Source organism: Panulirus ornatus, chromosome 11, assembly GCF_036320965.1.
Source record: "Panulirus ornatus isolate Po-2019 chromosome 11, ASM3632096v1, whole genome shotgun sequence".
Lineage (NCBI taxonomy): Eukaryota > Metazoa > Arthropoda > Malacostraca > Decapoda > Palinuridae > Panulirus > Panulirus ornatus.
The window spans coordinates 25,604,804-25,613,044 of record NC_092234.1 but is presented as its reverse complement, the minus strand read 5'-3'; the positions used below and the strand labels follow the sequence as shown (position 1 = coordinate 25,613,044).

The 8,241-nt window shown below is 39.8% G+C and overlaps 2 non-coding genes across 2 annotated transcripts; both read right to left on the bottom strand.

Annotated features, from left to right (window-relative positions):
- Positions 1 to 4,035: 4,035 nt before the first annotated feature.
- Positions 4,036 to 4,107, bottom strand: TRNAG-UCC (transfer RNA glycine (anticodon UCC)). The gene has a single exon. It is a non-coding gene; the product is annotated as a tRNA-Gly (tRNA).
- A 2,073-nt stretch (positions 4,108 to 6,180) lies between these two features.
- Positions 6,181 to 6,252, bottom strand: TRNAG-UCC (transfer RNA glycine (anticodon UCC)). The gene has a single exon. It is a non-coding gene; the product is annotated as a tRNA-Gly (tRNA).
- Between the last annotated feature and the right edge of the window lie 1,989 nt (positions 6,253 to 8,241).

Here is an 8,241-nt window from a genome sequence, read left to right as displayed (position 1 = left end):
TGCGTAAAATAAATATTGTCGTTACGATTGCTATGTGACTTCGCAGTATTTAGAAATATTAAATTATATGTATTGTTTATAGATTTTAGTAAGGCTTACGATAGGGTCCCAAGAAATAAGATGATAGAGGTATTAAAGAGTCATGGATGCAGGAAGACGAATGTTTTTAGCTATTCAAGCAATGTATAGGTGTACAAAACAACTCTTCAAAACTACTGCTGTTACCAGTACAGTTGGAGTCCGTCAAGGAGCTCCAACTAGCTGTTTACTGCTTATTATGTATATAGACCGCTTTGTGAACATGCTGAAGATGGCAGTTGCTGCAGATGGTTTTTTAGGAGGACTGCATGTCTTGCTATTAATAGATGAGGCTGTTATCTTGGCCACCAGTAGAGATACATGTTTAAGGAAACTTCGCGTTTTATGTCACTACTGCGATGAATATGGTATGGTCATTAATGAGAAGAAGACTTAGTTTTTTGTCATTAACGGAGGGAAACAGGATAAAGAAGACGTAGTGATAGGTAACACTAGGGTACAATACACTGAACACTGAATATATACATGTGTATGTCGGTGGGTTGGGCCATTCTTACGTCTGTTTTCTTGCGCTACCTCGCTAACGCGGGAGACAGCGACAAAGCAAAATAGATGAAAATAATTAAATAAATAAATAAATAAATATATATATATATATATATATATATATATATATATATATATATATATATATATATATTATATATATATATATATATATATATATATAAATGACAGGCGCGCGAAAGAGAGACTTTTGGATGTTAATGTGCTGAGAGGTGCAACTGGAGGGATGTCTGATCATTATCTTGTGGAGGCTAAGGTGAAGATTTGTATGGGTTTTCAGAAAAGAAGAGTGAATGTTGGGGTGAAGAGGGTGGTGAGAGTAAGTGAGCTTGGGAAGGAGACTTGTGTGAGGAAGTACCAGGAGAGACTGAGTACAGAATGGAAAAAGGTGAGAACAATGGAAGTAAGGGGAGTGGGGGAGGAATGGGATGTATTAAGGGAATCAGTGATGGATTGCGCAAAAGAAGCTTGTGGCATGAGAAGAGTGGGAGGTGGGTTGATTAGAAAGGGTAGCGAGTGGTGGGATGAAGAAGTAAGATTATTAGTGAAAGAGAAGAGAGAGGCATTTGGACGATTTTTGCAGGGAAAAAAATGCAATTGAGTGGGAGATGTATAAAAGAAAGAGACAGGAGGTCAAGAGAAAGGTGCAAGAGGTGAAAAAGAGGGCAAATGAGAGTTGGGGTGAGAGAGTATCATTAAATTTTAGGGAGAATAAAAAGATGTTCTGGAAGGAGGTAAATAAAGTGCGTAAGACAAGGGAACAAATGGGAACTTCAGTGAAGGGCGCAAATGGAGAGGTGATAACAAGTAGTGGTGATGTGAGAAGGAGATGGAGTGAGTATTTTGAAGGTTTGTTGAATGTGTTTGATGATAGAGTGGCAGATATAGGGTGTTATGGTCGAGGTGGTGTGCAAAGTGAGAGGGTTAGGGAAAATGATTTGGCAAACAGAGAAGAGGTAGTAAAAGCTTTGCGGAAGATGAAAGCCGGCAAGACAGCAAGTTCGGATGGTATTGCAGTGGAATTTATTAAAAAAGGCGATGACTGTATTATTGACTGGTTGGTAAGGTTATTTAATGTATGTATGACTCATGGTGAGGTGCCTGAGGATTGGCTGAATGCGTGCATAGTGCCATTGTACAAAGGCAAAGGGGATAAGAGTGAGTGCTCAAATTACAGAGGTATAAGTTTGTTGAGTATTCCTGGTAAATTACATGGGAGGGTATAGATTGAGAGGTAGAAGGCATGTACAGAGCATCAGATTGGGGAAGAGCAGTGTGGTTTCAGAAGTGGTAGACGATGTGTGGATCAGGTGTTTGCTTTGAAGAATGTATGTGAGAAATACTTAGAAAAGCAAATGGATTTGTATGTAGCATTTATGGATCTGGAGAAGGCATATGATAGAGTTGATAGAGATGCTCTGTGGAAGGTATTAAGAATATATGGTGTGGGAGGCAAGTTGTTAGAAGCAGTGAAAAGTTTTTATCGAGGATGTATGGCATGTGTACGTGTAGGAAGAGAGGAAAGTGATTGGTTCTAAGTGAATGAAGGTTTGCGGCAGGGGTGTGTGATGTCTCCATGGTTGTTTAATTTGTTTATGGATGGGGTTGTTAGGGAGGTAAATGCAAGAGTATTGGAAAGAGGGGTAAGTATGAAGTCTGTTGGGGATGAGAGAGCTTGGGAAGTGAGTCAGTTGTTGTTCGCTGATGATACATCGCTGGTGGCTGATTCATGTGAGAAACTGCAGAAGCTGGTGACTGAGTTTGGCAAAGTGTGTGAGAGAAGAAAGTTAAGAGTAAATGTGAATAAGAGCAAGGTTATTAGGTACAGTAGGGTTGAGGGTCAAGTCAATTGGGAGGTAAGTTTGAATGGAGAAAAACTGGAGGAAGTAAAGTGTTCTAGATATCTGGGAGTGGATCTGGCAGCGGATGGAACCATGGAAACGGAAGTGGATCATAGGGTTGGGGAGGGGGCGAAAATTCTGGGAGCCTTGAAGAATGTGTGGAAGTCGAGAACATTATCTCGGAAAGCAAAAATGGGTATGTTTGAAGGAATAGTGGTTCCAACAATGCTGTATGGTTGCGAGGCGTGGGCTATGGATAGAGTTGTGCGCAGGAGGATGGATATGCTGGAAATGAGATGTTTGAGGACAATGTGTGGTGTGAGGTGGTTTGATCGAGTAAGTAACGTAAGGGTAAGAGAGATGTGTGGAAATAAAAAGGGCGTGGTTGAGAGAGCAGAAGAGGGTGTTTTGAAATGGTTTGGGCACATGGAGAGAATGAGTGAGGAAAGATTGACCAAGAGGATATATGTGTCGGAGGTGGAGGGAACGAGGAGAAGTGGGAGACCAAATTGGAGGTGGAAAGATGGAGTGAAAAAGATTTTGTGTGATCGGGGCCTGAACATGCAGGAGGGTGAAAGGAGGGCAAGGAATAGAGTGAATTGGATCGATGTGGTATACCGGGGTTGACGTGCTGTCAGTGGATTGAATCAGGGCATGTGAAGCGTCTGGGGTAAACCATGGAAAGCTGTGTAGGTATGTATATTTGCGTGTGTGGACGTATGTATATACATGTGTATGGGTGTGGGTTGGGCCATTTCTTTCGTCTGTTTCCTTGCGCTACCTCGCAAACGCGGGAGACAGCGACAAAGCAAAAAAAGAAAAAAAAATATATAAATGAAAATATATATATATATATATATATATATATATATATATATATATATATATATATATATATATATATATATATATATATATATATATATATATATATATATATATATATATATATATATATATATATATATATATATATATATATATATATATATATATATATATCATGGCATTATGACCCTGAACAAATGTCCATAGCAGAAGGAGCTCAAAAGCTCATAGATGGCTTTTGCTTCAAAGGGAATAAGGAAAGACCTTTGCAAACATCTGATGCCTAGCAACATAAACATAGGCATCTCTTCAAGCTATGAAAACTGACTATTATGGATGAGAAGTATGTGAGGTGACTTGTAGCATCCGCGGGTGACTGAGATCTATGATTGGCCTGGACTTACCCCGTCCCTTGTGCCATATTCCTCTTGCACAAAGAACTTGGCAGACTTGAGCATTGTTTCCTCGCCATACTCTCTCTAAGGTATTCCTAAGTTAAAGATGACAAGTGTACGTTTCTGTCTGACAACGAGGAGTAATTAACAATAAAGTACTATAATCTTTGAATAACTTTGGACCGCAGTGGAAAGTGTTAGTTGTCTGAGCCCATGACTTATAGATGTGGTCCGAAAAGTAGGGCAACGACCAGCTGAAGGTATATCATGTATGCTATATGAAGTTAACTTCGTGTTCTATTGACACTGTAAACTAGCTATAGCTATTTGTCACTGTATTATATGGCCAACGTCTTAAAGAATATTGCGATGGTCGGGAATCGAACCCGGGTCAACTGCTTGGAAGGCAGCTATGCTCACCACTATACCACCATCGCTTGAAAGTGTTTGCAACATTTGCTTTACGTGGGTCTGCCTGGTGGTCATTATACCTACCTTGGCCACGCGGATACCTGAAACTTTGTGCGTACTTCATCGACAATCTCAGCGGTCCTAACTTCAGGTACGGTGTACCCACCATGGACTATGAAGCCCTGCACCTTCTCAGTGTCCCAACCTGATGTACTCAGTGTCTCTCGCTTCATAGACGGTGTATCCACTACGGTCATAAGGACACTTGAACAATTCTGTGTTTCACTGACAACGTCATCAGCCCTGACTTTACAGACAGTGTAACCGTCAAGGATAATTGGATCCTTCAACTTATGTGTTCTCCAGAAACCACCTCTGCATCCCGGACTCCACAAACAGTGTTTACTATTTTCTCTTTTGTCGTGAGAGAACTGGTCTATGGTAACGTCATCTTGGCCACCAAGAACAAAAAATGTAAACAACATCACTCGCGATATCTTTCCTTCTTCCAGTGTGAGTAGATTGAGTTCTATTCTCATTGTTTCAATCTCTGTGCATTCATTAGTCCGAAGTCTTTTAGGCTTGCAATTAAAGCCTATTTTCAATCAAAGTATATCTATTTCTAAATTTAACAAACAAACCCTGCCGATCACTGACTTCCACTTCCCGGCACCAGCCTCCTGCCAGTGGCAGAGTAGGGGTTTAAAATTTGGTGACACTACCTGTGGAACTTTCCGTGGTGACTTCCACTGTTCTATGGTGATTACACATTTACCTATTTCATTGTACAAGCAGGGAATTTTACATTTGTTGGGCTCCATTATCAATGAACACGTGAACCCACGTTTAACGAACGTGCCTACAAATGTTTTTATGTTGATTTACATATGTGTATCAAATATGTGTCTCTCTCTGTTTCTGTGTTTTTGTGATCTTTTTTAGTATATCATCTATAATCTTTGTGCAATACAGTACAATACTTCTGCATATTTGTTATAAAGCTCACATAATTAGCAGAGAAAAAGGTATTATGAGACAGATCTCATAATCAATATATGAGAGGAAAAAATCTGGCAGTCAGATAGTAATTATTGGCTACCAGAGAACTGAGGATGTATAATGAAACTGAAAAGTAGAAATATGAGAAAGTCTAACATACAGCAAAGAAAAACACATATACAAACACACACACAAACACACACATAAACTCTCTCTCTCTCTCTCTCTCTCTCTCTCTCTCTCTCTCTCTCTCTCTCTCTCTCTCTCTCTCTCTCTCTCTCTCTCTCTCTCTCTCTCTCTCTCTCTCTCTCTCTCTCTCTCTCTCTCTCTCTCTCTCTCTCTAAATATAAAGTGCGCCAGTGCAGCCAGAGCAGATGACATCTTAGTTGATATTCTTAAGAGATATGCTTATGTTGTGACTATAGATCTGATATATATATATATATATATATATATATATATATATATATATATATATATATATATATATATATATATATATATATATATATATCATGGCATTATGACACTGAACAAATGTCCATAGCAGAAGGAGCTCAAAAGCTCATAGATGGCTTTTGCTTCAAAGGGAATAAGGAAAGACCTTTGCAAACATGTGATGCCGAGCAACATAAACATAGGCATCTCTTCAAGCTATGAAAACTGACTATTATGGATGAGAAGTATGTGAGGTGACTTGTAGCATCCGCGGGTGACTGAGATCTATGATTGGCCTGGACTTACCCCGTCCCTTGTGTCATATTCCTCTTGCACAAAGAACTTGGCAGACTTGAGCATTGTTTCCTCGCCATACTCCCTCTAAGGTATTCCTAAGTTAAAGATGACAAGTGTACGTTTCTGTCTGACAACGAGGAGTAATTAACAATAAAGTACTATAATCTTTGAATAACTTTGGACCGCAGTGGAAAGTGTTAGTTGTCTGAGCCCATGACTTATAGATGTGGTCCGAAAAGTAGGGCAACGACCAGCTGAGGGTATATCATATATGCTATATGAAGTTAACTTCGTGTTCTACTGACAATGTAAACTAGCTATAGCTATTTGTCACTGTATTATATGGCCAACTTCTTAAAGAATATTGCGATGGCCAGGAATCGAACCCGGGTCAACTGCTTGGAAGGCAGCTATGCTCACCACTATACCACCATCGCTTGAAAGTGTTTGCAACATTTGCTTTACGTGGGTCTGCCTGGTGGTCATTATACCTACCTTGGCCACGCAGATACCTGAAACTTTGTGTGTACTTCATCGACAATCTCAGCGGTCCTAACTTCAGGTACGGTGTACCCACCATGGACTATGAAGCCCTGCACCTTCTCAGTGTCCTCATCTGATGTGCTCAGTGTCTCTCGCTTCATAGACAGTGTATCCACTACGGTCATTAGGACACTTGAACAATTCTGTGTTTCACTGACAACATCAGCGGCCCTGACTTTACAGACAGTGTAACCGTCAAGGATAATTGGATCCTTCAACTTATGTGTTCTCCAGAAACCACCTCTGCATCCCGGACTTCACAAACAGTGTTTACTATTTTCTCTTTTGTCGTGAGAGAACTGGTCTATGGTAACGTCATCTTGGCCACCAAGAACAAAAAATGTAAACAACATCACTCGCGATATTTTTCTTTCTTCCAGTGTGAGTAGATTGAGTTCTTTTCTCATTGTTTCAATCTCTGTGCATTCATTAGTCCGAAGTCTTTTAGGCTTTCAATTAAAGCCTATTTTCAATCAAAATATATCTATTTCTAAATTTAACAAACAAACCCTGCCGATCACTGACTTCCACTTCCCGGCACCAGCCTCCTGCCGGTGGCAGAGTAGGGGTTTAAAATTTGGTGACACTACCTGTGGAACTTTCCGTGGTGACTTCCACTGTTCTATGGTGATTACACATTTACCTATTTCATTGTACAAGCAGGGAATTTTACATTTGTTGGGCTCCATTATCAATGAACACGTGAACCCACGTTTTATGAACGTGTGTACAAGTGTTTTTGTGTTGATTTACATATGTGTGTCAAATATGTGTCTCTTTATGTTTTTTGTGTTTTTATGATCTTTTTTAGTATATCATCTATAATCTTTGTGCAATACAGTACAATACTTCTGCATATTTGTTATAAAGCTCACATAATTAGTAGAGATAAAGGTAATATGAGACAGATCTCATAACCAATATATGAGAGGACAAAGTCTGGCAGTCAGATAGTAATTATTGACTACCAGAGAACTGAGGATGTATAATGAAGTTGAAAAGTAGAAATATGAGAAAGTCTAACTTACAGCAAAGAAAAACACATCTACTAACACACACAAACACACACATAAACTCTCTCTCTCTCTCTCTCTCTCTCTCTCTCTCTCTCTCTCTCTCTCTCTCTCTCTCTCTCTCTCTCTCTCTCTCTCTCTCTCTCTCTCTCTCTCTCTCTACATATAAAGTGCGCCAGTGCAGCCAGAGCAGATGACATCTTAGTTGATATTCTTAAGAGAAATGCTTTAGTTGTGCCTATAGATCTGGGTCAGGTACCTGAAGATCGCAAGACTGACGTTATGGTGCTCTTGTATAAAGGAAGGTGAACAAATGCAAAATATTCAAATACAATTGGTATATGTTTCTTGGGTGTCCTTGACACGTTATATGGGAAATTGGAGATTAAGAGGTTACTGGCATAGACAGAGCGTCGGACTGAGAATAAGAAATGAGGTTTAAGGGGTTGTAGAAGTTGTGTGCATCAGAACAGATATGTATATGTGAGAAACACTCTGAGAATGATAAAGGCTTGCATATGATGGTATCGTTTTGGAAAAAATGCTATGATCTGGACGGTATTGTTAACGTATGTTGGGGAAGTAAACTGCCAGAAGCAAATATTATTTTCTTTTTCAAAACGTAACTGGACATGTGGGAATAGGAGGAGAGGAGTACGAGTTGTTGCAGTTGAATTTTGGTCAATGGCAGTGGTGGTCGATGTCACCATTTCTATTTATCATTTTATGGACATTGTGGTAAGGGAAATGAGCGGAAGGGTCTTCGTCAGAGATACGTATGCAGTGTAATGAGGGAGGGGGGCCGGATGGATGAGTCATTTTGTGAATGAAAGGGCGCAACAGATTCGAGTGTGGAACTGCAGAAGCAGG